General features: G+C 47.1%; 1 protein-coding gene across 6 annotated transcripts in view; it reads left to right on the plus strand.

The window, feature by feature from the left end:
* adamts9 (ADAM metallopeptidase with thrombospondin type 1 motif, 9) overlaps positions 1-13,387 on the plus strand; it is a 489,710-nt gene that overhangs the window by 461,621 nt on the left and 14,702 nt on the right. For 2 of the 6 annotated variants that reach the window (XR_011934150.1, XR_011934151.1), the window contains exon 40: positions 2,485-2,552. The exons of the other annotated variants lie outside the window; for them this stretch is intronic. The gene's annotated coding sequence lies outside the window, so the exon portion shown is untranslated. The remainder of the gene's footprint in view (positions 1-2,484; positions 2,553-13,387) is intronic. 6 annotated transcript variants of the gene reach the window in all.

The following is a 13,387-nucleotide window of genomic DNA, read 5'->3' on the forward strand; positions in this document are numbered from 1 at the left end:
TCCATGAACTCAACTTAACATCTTAAATAAACATTGGATCTCTTAACACCCCTTACTTCAAAGATAACTCCGAAAGTATTGCAACAGTAAATAATTCCTGAAAATGTTCCTTCAAACTTCCAAGAGACTTAACACCTTTAAACAGAATCACATCAGGTTAAAGGATATATATTTTTTCTGTAGAATGGCAGAGACTGTCGCAAACTGGCTTTCTACTTTTAAACTGCTCTCAGCAAAACCAGCCAGACACTTTTAGCTGCTCTCAGCAAAACCAAACTGCAAAACTTGCAGCTCTCTGGAAACACACAGACACTGCTTTTAAACTGAAACTAAAAACCTGCAAAATGGCTGACCTGAGCTGAGCTCCACCCACTCTATGACATCACTGTTTTCTTCAAGGTACATTGCTTAAACATCCAGTTTTTAAAGGCACTCTCGCATGACACATGTGAGTGATGTGCCCACCAGATAGTGGCCAGGAACCTACTCTAGACCGTGCACTCATCCATGTGACTGTATCGGTGCTGGTGGAGGATGCAGGTGAATGCTGTGATACTGCATCTTTTGAGGCATTATTCTCAGACATGGTTGGAGAGGGAGCTGTGGCTGGTCTCCATTATTAGCCTCCCTCTTTTTTTGCTGGTACCTTGAATGGAGAAAAGAAAGATTTAGTGAATACCTAAGAACCTCCTCTATTAAAGTAATGTGTTCCCCTGTAGGCACAGGTGACAATTGCAGACTGTTGATATCTTCACTGGCTTCCTGAGGGATCTTATCTCACCTTCAACACAGGCACAGTCGTGCTCCTGCCGGGCTATCTTGGCAACCCGCGCCTCATAAGAGGACACTAATATCCAGAATGCCACCTCAGGTCTTGGCCTTCTCTAGCTCATTGTGAGCACTTTTATCTTGCAGAAAGACAGAAGGATTTATTGTCTTCCCAATGGTTGCATGAGACATTCAGAAGCATGCATGCTTTTGGCAGCTGCTGATTCCTCCCCTATAAGTGATGAAGAAGAAGGATGTCCTGCAACTGATATAAGATTGAGAGCAAGGAGCAGCTGGTACACATTCAGCACAGATGTCCCATCTGCTGTTTTGTACTCAACCCAAATTCTTGTGTGACATCCCTATGCACTCGTACACTTAGACTGCCTGATGCTCTAATGAGTGTCGCTTTGCAATGAGTAGGTAGTTCCATTTACTCTGCTGGAGTACAACAGATCATTCACACTCTTCCTCCACTGCTGGGTCTTTCTTTGGCAGGCCCCCACAGTTGATAACTTACGCTGCGTCCTCCACCCAAGCTGCTGTGATCCAATATAAGGGCCTTCTGTTGCCTTCCTGGGAAAACAGTGCCTCCTGTTGCATTTATATAGTACCGTAGACATTGAATAACATGTCACAGTGCTCTACAAAGGAGTGATCAAAATATGGATGCTAAGGCTAAAAAAGGAAATATTAGAAAGGTGACCAAAGGTCTGGTTGAATGTTTTGGTTTTAGGGTCTCGAAAAGGGAGTTGGACAGACAAGACGATACAACCTGGAATTGCAAAACCTTATATCAACATAATATTGTAAACACGCTGTAATGTCAATTTTCAGCATAAAAGATCACTGTGCCTGAATTTCCCTAATCTTGTATGCTAAATGTACAAACTTCCACCAAAACCCTATGCTATTCTTAATATTGCTCCGCCAGGGGTCGATTAACTCAATTGGCTAGATGGCTGGTTGGTGATGCAGAGCGTTGCCAACAGCGCAGGTTCAAGTCCGGTATCAGCTGAGATCATTCCTGAAGGCTCAGCCTTCTGAATCTTCCTCTGGGACTGTGATGACATTTACATTTAGGATAGCACTGTGGCACAGTGGAAGGCACTGCTGCCTTACTGTGCCAGGGACCCGGGTTTGATTCTGGCCTTGGGTGACTGTGTGGAGTTTGCACGTTCTCCCCATGTCTGCCTGGGTTTCACCTCGGTTCTCCTGTTTTCTCCCACTGTCCATAGATGTGCAGATTAAGTGGATTGGCCATGATCAATCTGCAGGGTGACAGGGATAGGCCAGGGGAATGGGCATAGGTAGAGTGCTCATTCAGAGGATTGGTACAAACTCGATGGACCAAATGGCCTCCTTCTGCTCTGTAGGGATTCTATAAATTCTATCATCATCTGGGCAGATGTCTTACTGCTGCTAATACCAGTGCTAAGGGGAGTCATTACATTTATGACAGCATCCCATGCAAAAAAGCAACTGACATGAGGGTTTAATTTTAACTCCCAAAAATGGGTGAATTGAGGTTGTGTCAGAGATAAAAATACATCACAGAAAATCTGAAATAGGAACCCAATGCACCCTCTTCCAATTTTAACAGAGGTGGGATGAGGGACAGATGGCCAATCCACTCACGGGAAGAGGGTTGGTCGTTTAAATATTATAGCAAGGCTGCAGTCTTCATTTTAACAATCATTCCATTTTTAACCACAGGCAGCCAGGTTTCCCAGGCCTCGGGAAATTTGGCAGCTTAAAGGCGGCGAAGGGGCTGAATCCACGAGGTAAGCAGCTTGACAGTACCACTGTGCAGCACCAGGAGGAGTAGAAGTGTTTCCTCTGGGTCAACACACTACCCAGTTTACCCCCCCCCCCCCCGCCACTCCCAAACAAAACCCCTCAATCTGTCTGCTTCCGACCCCGACTATCATAGGAACATACGAATTAGGAAAAGAAGTAAGCAATTCACCCCTTCAAGCCTGCTCCGCCATTCAATCAGATCATGACTGATCTATTCCTGGTCTCAAATCCACCTCCCTGCCTGTTCCCCATATCCCTTTAACCCGTTTTTAAGATCAGAAATATATCTACCTCCTTCTTGAAATCATTTTATGATTCAGACTCCACCGAGTGGGGCAGCGAGTTCCACAAATTCACAACCTTCTGCGAGAAGTAGCACAGTGGGCTAAGACAGCTGGCTTGTAATGCAGAACAAGACCAGCAGTGCGGGTTCAATTCCCATTCCAGCCTTCCCGAACAGGCGCCGGAATGTGGCGACGAGGGGCTTTTCACAGTAACTTCATTGAAGCCTACTTGTGACAATAAGCGATTATTATTATTATTGTTATAAATATTTCCTCCTCATTTCAGTTTTGTATCTAGCACCTCTCAATCTATGTCTGTGACCTCTCATTCTATATTGCCCCACAAGGGGGAACATTTGGTCTACGTTTACTTTATTAATCCTTCTTAGTGTTTTATATACCTCCATCAGATCCCCCCTCATTCTTCTAAGCTCCAGCGAGTACAAGCCCAAACTATTGAATCTCTCCTTAAACGTCAATGCTTTAATTCCCGGAATCAATCTGAAGAACCGCCTCTGAGCTGCCTCCAAGCCACCACATTACCTCAAATAAGGAGACCAAAACTGGACACAATACTCCAGATGTGGTCTCACCAACACCCTATACAATTGCAACAACACTTCTCCACTTTTTTACTCCAGTCCTTTTGCAATAAATGCTAACATTCCATTTGCCTTTTTTATTACATGCTGTACCTGCATACTGACTTTCTGCGATTCATGAACAAAGACACCCAGATCCCTCTACCCAGACGCATTTTGAATCTGCTTTCCGTTTAGATAATAATTTGCCTTTCTATTTTTTCGGTCAAAATGGATAATTTCACACTTATCCACATTAAACTCCAACTGCCAAATTTTGTCCCATTCTGCTAGCCTATCTATATCTGCCTGTATCTCCTCTTCACTGCCTGTTTTCCCATCTATTTTAGTATCATCTGCAAATTTTGCTATGTTACACTCTGTCCCTGCTTGCAGATCATTTATATAGATTATAAACAGTAAAGGTCCGAGGACTGATCCTTGCGGCACCCCACTAGTTACAGTTCGCCAGCCAGAGAAGGACCCATTTATCCCGACCCTCTGCTTTCTGTCAGTCAGCCAATCCTCAATCCAATCTAGTACTCTACCCCCAATCCCCAATCATCTCCCGACCTGTACCTGACTTCCACCAACCACCAACTACTCTTCACCCTATTGTCGAACCACCAATCGCAATTTCTCAGGCTCCCACCGTCCTACTTCCCTCCCAATCCAGAACCCCCACCCCGCCCTCAACCCCCACCCCTGCAATCAGTATTCTACACGACCCACTCTTCACCCACCACTAGCGATGAGAATCACCCTCGCTTCCACAAACATATGCTCGGTCTTGTGGGTTTCGGCCCTGTGAAGTAGATATGCAGCATCAAATACTTCCAGCCTGTGGGCAGGAATCCCACTTAAAGGTACCCTGCATTTTAATTGGGCATAACATTTGGGAAACTAATTCTTCTGGGTTTTCCAACCTTGCAACAACCACACCATAAGATAAAGATGCGTGGCATTAAGGGTAAAGTAGTAGCATGGATAGAGGATTGGTTAATTAATAGAAAGCAAAGAGTGGGGATTAATGGGTGTTTCTCTGGTTGGCAAACAGTAGCTGGCGGTGTCCCTCAGGGATCAGTGTTGGGCCCACAATTGTTCACAATTTACATAGATGATTTGGAGTTGGGGACCAAGGGCAATGTGTCCAAGTTTGCAGACGACACTAAGATGAGTAGTAAAGCAAAAAGTGCAGAGCATACTGGAAGTCTGCAGAGGGATTTGGATAGATTAAGTGAATGGGCTAGGGTCTGGCAGATGGAATACAATGTTGACAAATGTGAGGTTATCCATTTTGGTAGGAACAACAGCAAAAGGGATTCTTTTTTAAATGATAAAATATTAAAACATGCTGCTGTGCAGAGAGACCTGGGTGTGCTAGTGCATGAGTTTCAAAAAGTTGGTTTACAGGTGCAACAGGTGATTAAGAAGGCAAATGGAATTTTGTCCTTCATTGCTAGAAGGATGGAATTTAAGACTAGGGAGGTTATGCTGCAATTGTACAAGGTGTTAGTGAGGCCACACCTGGAGTATTGTGTTCAGTTTTGGTCTCCTTACCTGAGAAAGGACGTACTGGCGCTGGAGGGTGTGCAGAGGAGATTCACTAGGTTAATCCCAGAGCTGAAGGGTTTGGATTACGAGGAGAGGTTGTGTAAACTGGGACTGTACTCGATGGAATTTAGAAGGATGAGGGGGGATCTTATAGAAACATATAAAATTATGAAGGGAATAGATAGGATAGATGCGGGCAGGTTGTTTCCACTGGCGGGTGAAAGCAGAACTAGGGGGCATAGCCTCAAAATAAGGGGAAGTAGATTTAGGACTGAGTTTAGGAGGAACTTCTTCACCCAAAGGGTTGTGAATCTATGGAATTCCTTGCCCAAGGAAGCAGTTGAGGCTCCTTCATTAAATGTTTTTAAGATAAAGATAGATAGTTTTTTGAAGAATAAAGGTATTAAGGGTTATGGTGTTCGGGCTGGAAAATGGAGCTGAGTCCACAAAAGATCAGCCATGATCTCATTGAATGGCGGAGCAGGCCCAAGGGGCCAGATGGCCTACTCCTTCTCCTAGTTCTTACGTCCACACCCACACCACAGGTACTCCATACAGAGCTCGTCTTCAGGTTAAAATCCAGGCCAAAGTTCCAGGTTATACAGCAGCTTGAACAAGCTGATAGTTTGTACCAAATGTTGGGGTGCAACAGTATCCAAAGTCATTTTCCTGCTGTCTTAATATAATTCCTTTGAGTATTTTTTTACATTTCTCCTCACGGAGACATGAAGTGTGGTTTCTGTACATTTTAGTGCAAATGTATGGCAATAGAATGATTCATATTCAAAAGTTGAAAATATCCTGCAACTTCATTTTCGTAAATAAGTTGTACTTGTTTCATGGCTTCAAACTTTAATTTTTGTGTGCAAGGAAGGACTTAAAGACGGAATATAACATAAGTTTGATGGTGGGGAAAATGGCAGAGTGGAATGCAATGCAAATCCACAACGGATCACTGTCAGAGGAACAGTGAGTTTGGAGGAAGGGTTGTCGGGATGGAGGAGATTTTAAAAATAGAGACAAGCAAAGCCATGGAAGGATTTAGACACATGGATGACAATTTTCAATTGGAGACTTTGGCAAACTGGGAGCTAGTATGGACTATATTTTATGGGATGGTGTCACCACCGCAAACTAATAAGTCAGTCTGCTCAGCCGGGGAAGAATGGTTTCCCATTGTCACTTGATGGTCAATTGGCCATTAATAGGTTGGAGTCAGGATTTCCACCCCTTGGGCAAGAAGTCATCCTGAAGCATGCTTTTAATTGGATGCCTCCTGGAAGATCGTACTGGCATTCCCATTGCTGCGGTGATTGGATTCTTGACTTGAAAATGGTTCCGCCATTGTAAAGGTAGGAAAATTCAGCCCAGTATTCCAAGAGGTTTGCAGAAGGTGGAGAATAAAAGCCTAACCAGGAAATCAATGGAAAGTCAAGAGATGACAAAGGCATGGACCTAAATTCCAGCAGCAGATGGGCTGAGAGAGACAGGCAGAATTGCAACATTAGAAATAGGCGGACTTTGAGTTGGAGATATTAGTAGGTTGGAACTCCACTTTGAAGTTGAATAGTACAACAAGTTTATGCTCAGTTTACTTCAGCCTGAGACAGTGGTAAGAGACGGGATGGAATCAATTGCAGGGTTGTACACATGCTTTGATTCACCTTGTTCTTCCTCAGCAATGTCAGTGTCAAATTCTTGTGCAATGTTTGTGTTTGTGTTGAACTTTCTTGAGTATAGATGTTCACACTTGAAAGTCTGCCAAGTGGTACTCTTCCGCTTCATCTCACCTGCAACTGGATTCTTCTTGCTTCATGAAAGCAGCAGGTTCTTATCATGAACATAAAAAATAGGCATAGGAGTAGATGATATGGCTCATCCAGCCTGCTCCGCCATTCATTACAATCATGGCTGATCTTGGGCTTGAATTAAATTTTCCTGCCTGCTCCCCATATCCCTTATTTCCCTGACAAAACAAATGTCTGCCTATCCCAGCCTTAAATGTAGTCAACAATGGAACATCCATAGTCTACTAGTGCAGAGAATTCCAGAGATTCAGCTCCCTTTGAGGGAAGCAATTTCTCCTGATCTCAATCCTAAATGATCAGCCACTGATCCTGAGACTATGCCCCCATGTTTTAAACTCCCGACCAGCGGAAACAATCCCTCAGTGTCTAGCCTACCAAGCCCCTTCAGAATTTTGTAGGTTTCAATGAGGTCACCTCGCATTCTTCTAAACCCCAAGTACAAGCATAGCCAAGTTTCTTTGAACATCACCACTTACAAGTTTCACACTTTTAAAAACAATTCTGCTTTTCCCATTCTCAGCCCAAGATGAATAACTTCACTTGTCCCTGCATTATATTCCATCTGCCATCTTGTTGCTCCCTCACTTAACTTTCTATATTTCATTGTAGCGTCTCTGTGTCCATCCCACAGCTTACCATCCCACCTACCTTGGTAACATTGTCAGACTTTCATACATTACGCTCTGTATTTTCATCTAAGTCATTAATATAGATTGTAAATAGCTGAGGCCCCAGCACTGATTCTTGTGGCACTCCACTATACAGTTGCTGTCCCATTTATGCCCACTTTCTGCTTTCGACCCATTAACCAATCCTCTATCCATGCTAAAATATTACCCCCAACTTCATGAGCCCTTGTTTTGCCTATTAATATTTTGTGTTGCCCATTATCAAATGCATTTTGGAAATCCAGGTGTACTACATCTGCTGGTTCCCCTTTACCTACCCTACTAGTTGCATCTTCAAAAAACTCTGATAAACTTGTCAAATAGAATTGTCCTTAAGTAAAACCATGCGGGCTTATTCGAATCAGACTATGTTTTTGAGTGAATTGTTAAGGCTTCCTTAATAATAAATTCCAGCATTTTCCCAACAATTAATGCCAGGCTGACTGGCCTATGGGTCACTGTTTCCTATTGTGGTGTAACATTTGCCAACTTCCAATCTAAATGGATCATTCCCGAATCTAAGAAATTTTGGAAAATCAACCTCCTGAACATCCACTATCTCTGTAACTATCTCTTTCAGAACTCGAGGATGCAGAGTCGCTTAAGTTTCACCAAATTTTTTTCTCTGCTGATATTAATGTCATTGATTGCCTCACTTTCTTCAGCCCCTAGGTTACCATCGACTTCTGGTATGAAACTTGTTTGTTCTACTATGAAGGCACACACAAAATATTTGTTCAATGCCTCTACCATTTCCTCTGTTCCTCATGATAGTATCTCCTGTCTCTGTGTCTCATGAGCCACCGTTTATTTTGGTACTCTCTTTCTGTTTATATACTTACAACCTTACCATTGTTTTTTATATTTCTGGTTAGTTTACTCTCATTCTATTTTTTCATTTTTTATTAACTTTTTGGTGGCCCTTTCTGGTTTCTAAAACACTCCCAATCCTCAGAGTTGTTACTGTCTTTTTCAACATTGTAATCCTCTTCTTTTAATCTAATACTACCCCTAACTTCCTGAGTAAGCCACAGCTGGGATTTTCTCACTGAGTTTTTGTTTCACAATGGAATATATTTTTGTTGCAGATTTTGAATTCTTTCTTTCAATGTCTTCCTCTGTTCATTTACCTCCGTACTTTTAGTCTATTACACAAGTAATCGTAGCCAGTTTTCCCCTCATACATATGTAATCGGCTTTCTTTAAGTTTAAGATTCTTGGGCTTCCGGTTGCGGCTATGCCTAGGTAGGTTGCACGGTCGGCAGCTCCCGCTGATAATGGACTTTTGGGCCCTTTTAAGGAGCTCCAGCGGCATTTGGATGATGATTCCCGGTGTGGGAAGGAAACAGTGAGGGTCCCCCAGCACTGTATGGATTGGACCAGGAGTGGAGCGGTGAAAAAAGTGGCTTTAGAGAAGAGAGGAGAACGGGCACGAAAAAACAAGATGGCAGCGGGCGGGGATCAGGCAGCGTGGGCCCAGTGGGCCCGGGAGCAGCAGGGGTTTTTAAGAAGCTGCTTTGCTGATTTAAAGGCGGAGATGTTGGCCCCTATGAAGGCGTCGATTGAAAGGCTGGTGGAGACCCAAGATGCAGGGGACGGCGATCAAGGAGGTGCAGCAGAAGGCCTCTGATAATGAGGACGAGATTCTGGGCCTGGCGGTCAGAGTGGAAGCGCACGAGGCGCTGGACAAAAAATGGCAGGAGAAGCTAGAGGACCTGGAGAATAGGTCGAGGAGGCAGAACCTGCGGATTCTGGGTCTCCCTGAAGGCGTGGAGGGGTCGGATGCTGGGGCGTATGTGACCAGGATGCTGAGTACGCTGATGGCAGCGGGGACCTTCCCGAGGCCCCTGGAGCTGGATGGGGCGCACAGAGTCTTGGCAAGGAGCCCGAGGGCGAATGAGCCGCCGAGGGCTATGGTGGTAAGGTTCCACTGCTTCACCGACAGGGAGGGTGTCCTGCGATGGGTGAAGAAGGAGCGGAGCAGCAGGTGGGAGAACACCGAATTCCGGATTTATCAGGACTGGAGTGCAGAGCTGGCCAAGAACTGTGCAGGATTCAATCGGGCCAAGGCGGTCCTCCACGGGAAGGGGTTGAAGTTCAGGTTGCTACAGCCGGCAAGGCTGTGGGTCACATACCAGGACCGACACCATTATTTTGATATGCCGGATGAGGCGTGGACTTTCATCAAGAATGAGAAGTTGGACTCGAGTTAATGGATTGCAATATGTTATGGGGGTTGTTGGTGAGGGGGATGGGCGGTGTTTGGGTGAGGATTTCCCCACGTTTTCTTGTGTATGTGTGGCCCCGTGGCCCGGGGCCCTCGGGGATTTGTGTGAGGTCGCAGTTGAGAGGAGCTGCGTCATAGGGGGTGGGGTCAGCCCAGGCAGGGAGCGCGGTTTTTCCCGCGAAATGGTGGGGGCGGTACCTGAAGCAGGGGACGGTACTGTGTTCGATGTCCGCATCGGTTCATACGGGGTGTGGGGGGGGGGGACTTTCTCTACCCCACTTAGGTTGGGGGGGAATGGGGATTTGGATGGGGAATGGAGGTAGAGGCGGGAGCGGCCGGGGTCACCATGAGTCAGCTGACTTACGGGAGTGCAATGGGGGGTGCAGGGGGGGTTAAGCAGTTGCTTGGCCGGGGGAGGGGGGGTTGGGGGGAGGACTGGGTTGCTGCTGTGCTGACTGAGGTGGAATTGATGGTAAGAGGGAGAGTTGGGGCGGGGAGCCTCCGCTTGGGGGCTGGAGGGTGCGGGTGGCGCGGGCACGTGGCTGGCTTAAAAAAGGAGATGGCTAGTTGGCAGGGTGGTGGTGGTGGTGGGGGGGGGGGGGTAGCCCCCCGATCCGGCTGATCACGTGGAACGTGAGAGGTCTGAATGGGCCGGTCAAGAGGGTCCGGTTGTTTTCGCACTTAAAGGGGCTAAAGGCAGACGTAGGCATGCTGCAGTAAACACACCTGAAGATTGAGGATCAAACCAGGCTGAGGAAGGGATGGGTGGGACAGGTTTTTCACTCAGGGCTGGATGCGAAGAACAGGGGGGGTCGCAATCTTGGTGAGTAAGCGGGTGGCATTTGAGGCGATGGGTATTGTGGCAGATAAGGGGGGTTGTTATGTTATGGTGGGTGGCAGGCTGCAGGGGGCCCGGGTGGTGCTAGTGAATGCGTATGCTCCAAACTGGGACGATGCAGGGTTCATGAAGCGGATGCTGAGCCGGATTCCGGATCTGGAGTCATGTAGTTTGGTAATGGGAGGAGACTTAATACGGTCCTGGACCCGACATTGGATCAGTCTCGGTCTCGGTCGGGTAAGAGGCCGGCAGCGGCCAAGGTCCTGAGAGGGTTCATGGACCAGATGGGGGGAGTAGATCCATGGAGATTTGCCAGGCCAAGGGCGAAGGAGTTTTCCTTCTTCTCCCATGTACACAAGGCTTACTCGCGGATAGATTTTTTCGTGGTAAGATGGGCGCTAATTCCGAGAGTGGAGGGAGCGGAGTATTCGGCCATTGCGATCTTGGACCATGCCCCGTACTGGGTGGAGATGAGGATGGGGAGGAGAGAGGCCAACGCCCGCTGTGGCGAATGGACGTGGGACTACTGGCGGACGAGGAGGTCTGTGGGCGGGTCCGGAGGTGCATCCAAAGATATGTGGAGGCCAATGATAATGGGGAGGTTTCGGTGAGTGTGGTCTGGGAGGCGCTGGAGGTAGTGGTCAGGGGGGAGCTAATCTCAATCAGGGCCCACAGGGAGAAGAGGGAGAGGATGGAGAGGGAGAGGTTGGTGGGGGAGATACTGAGGGTGGATAGGAGGTATGCAGAATCCCCCGAGGCGGGAGCCGTTCGGAGGAGGAGGAGCAGTCTCTGTCAGGGAGAGAACCTGAGAACATCTAAGACACTCAGAGGGTAAGAAGGTAAGTAAGTGATTTTTACTCATTTTTACTTTTATACCTTTTTCAAATTGTGTGTGTCGGGGGGAAACTGAAGTGACATCACAGAAAAGCTGTGGCCTGAGTGGTTGGTTGGGAATCTACACTAAATTAAAAAAATTAAGCATTGGTAACTAATTAAACATAATTACTTAATTATAATTTAGAGGGATATCTAAGCCAGAGATCGGAGAGTACTATATTTAGCTTTCGCATTTCTATTAGAAATCTAGTGCTAGGAAACAGATAGTTAACAGTAACTTTGAAATTTAAAAAAAATATATTAAATTTTAATTTTAATTAATTGACGCAATGTCAGTTAGAGGGGTGAAGTGCTCTGACTGTGAGATGTGGCAGGTCCGGGAGGCTTCCAGCGTCCCGGATGGCTTCATCTGCAGAAAGTGCACCCAACTGGAGCTCCTCACAGACCGCATGGTTCGGTTGGAGCAGCAACTGGATGCACTTAGGAGCATGCAGGTGGCGGAAAGCGTCATAGATCGCAGTTATGTAAATGTGGTCACACCCAAGGTGCAGGCAGAGAAATGGGTGATCACCAGAAAGGGCAGGCAGTCAGTGCAGGAATCCCCTGTGGTTGTCCCCCTCTCGAACAGGTATACCCCTTTGGATACTGTCGGGGGGATAGCCTATCAGGGGAAAACAGCAGCAGCCAGAGCAGTGGCACCACGGCTGGCTCTGATGTTCAGAAGGGAGGGTCAAAGCGCAGAAGAGTAATAGTAATAGGGGACTCTATAGTCAGGGGCACAGATAGGTGCTTCTGTGGACGTGAAAGAGACTCCAGGATGGTATGTTGCCTCCCTGGTGCCAGGGTCCAGGATGTCTCCGAACGGGTAGAGGGCATCCTGAAGGGGGAGGGCAAACAGGCAGAGGTCGTTGTACATATTAGTACTAACGACATAGGCAGGAAGGGGCATGAGGTCCTGCAGCAGGAGTTCAGGGAGATAGGCAGAAAGTTAAAAGACAGGACCTCGAGGGTTGTAATCTCGGGATTACTCCCTGTGCCAGTGAGGCTAGAAATAGGAAGATAGAGCAGCTAAACACGTGGCTAAACAGCTGGTGTAGGAGGGAGGGTTTCCGTTATCTGGACCACTGGGAGCTCTTCCAGGGCAGGTATGACCTATATAAGGACGGGTTGCATCTAAACCGGAGAGGCATAAATATCCTGGCCGCGAGGTTTGCTAGTGTCACACGGGAGGGTTTAAACGAGTATGGCAGGGGGGTGGGCACGGGAGCAATAGGTCAGAAGGTGAGAGCATTGAGGAGGAACTAGGGAATAGGGACAGTGGGGCTCTGAGGCAGAGCAGACAGGGAGAAGTTGCTGAACACAGCGGGTCTGGTGGCCTGAAGTGCATATGTTTTAATGCAAGAAGTATTATGGGTGACTTCCGGGTGCGGCGATGACCAGCTGAGTCGCACGTTTCGGCAGCTCCCTGTGAAACGGACTTTTGGGCTCTTGATAGGAGCCCCAACGGCAATTTTAACGGCTAAAAACACCGTGCGGTAAACCAGGAGGGTGTTCCCCCTGGACACGGATGGAAAAAGGAGAGGAAAGTGGCCGGATTGCAGCGGATCCTTTGGAACAACGGCAAGGAAGGCAAGCAAAAACCAAGATGGCGTCGGAAGGTGGCAGTTTCATATGGGGCCCTGAACAACAAGAGTTCTTGAAATGCTGCGTGGAGGAGATAAAAAAGGAAATGAAGAAAGAGTTGTTGGCCCCGATACTACAGGCGATCGAAGGGCTAAAGGAGGAACAAAAGACCCAGGAGCAGGAGCTTCGGGTCGTGAAGGCGAAAGCAGCCGAGAATGAGAATGATATACAGGGCCTGGTGGTGAAGTCGGAGATACAGGAGGCACACCAGAAACGATGTGTGGAGAGGTTGGAGGCACTGGAAAACAACGCAAGGAGGAACAACCTGAGGATTCTTGGCCTTCCTGAAGGTGTGGAGGGGGCGGACGTCGGGGCATATGTGAGCACGATGCTGCATTC

The sequence above is a fragment of the Scyliorhinus torazame genome, chromosome 13 (assembly GCF_047496885.1).
Source record: "Scyliorhinus torazame isolate Kashiwa2021f chromosome 13, sScyTor2.1, whole genome shotgun sequence".
Lineage (NCBI taxonomy): Eukaryota > Metazoa > Chordata > Chondrichthyes > Carcharhiniformes > Scyliorhinidae > Scyliorhinus > Scyliorhinus torazame.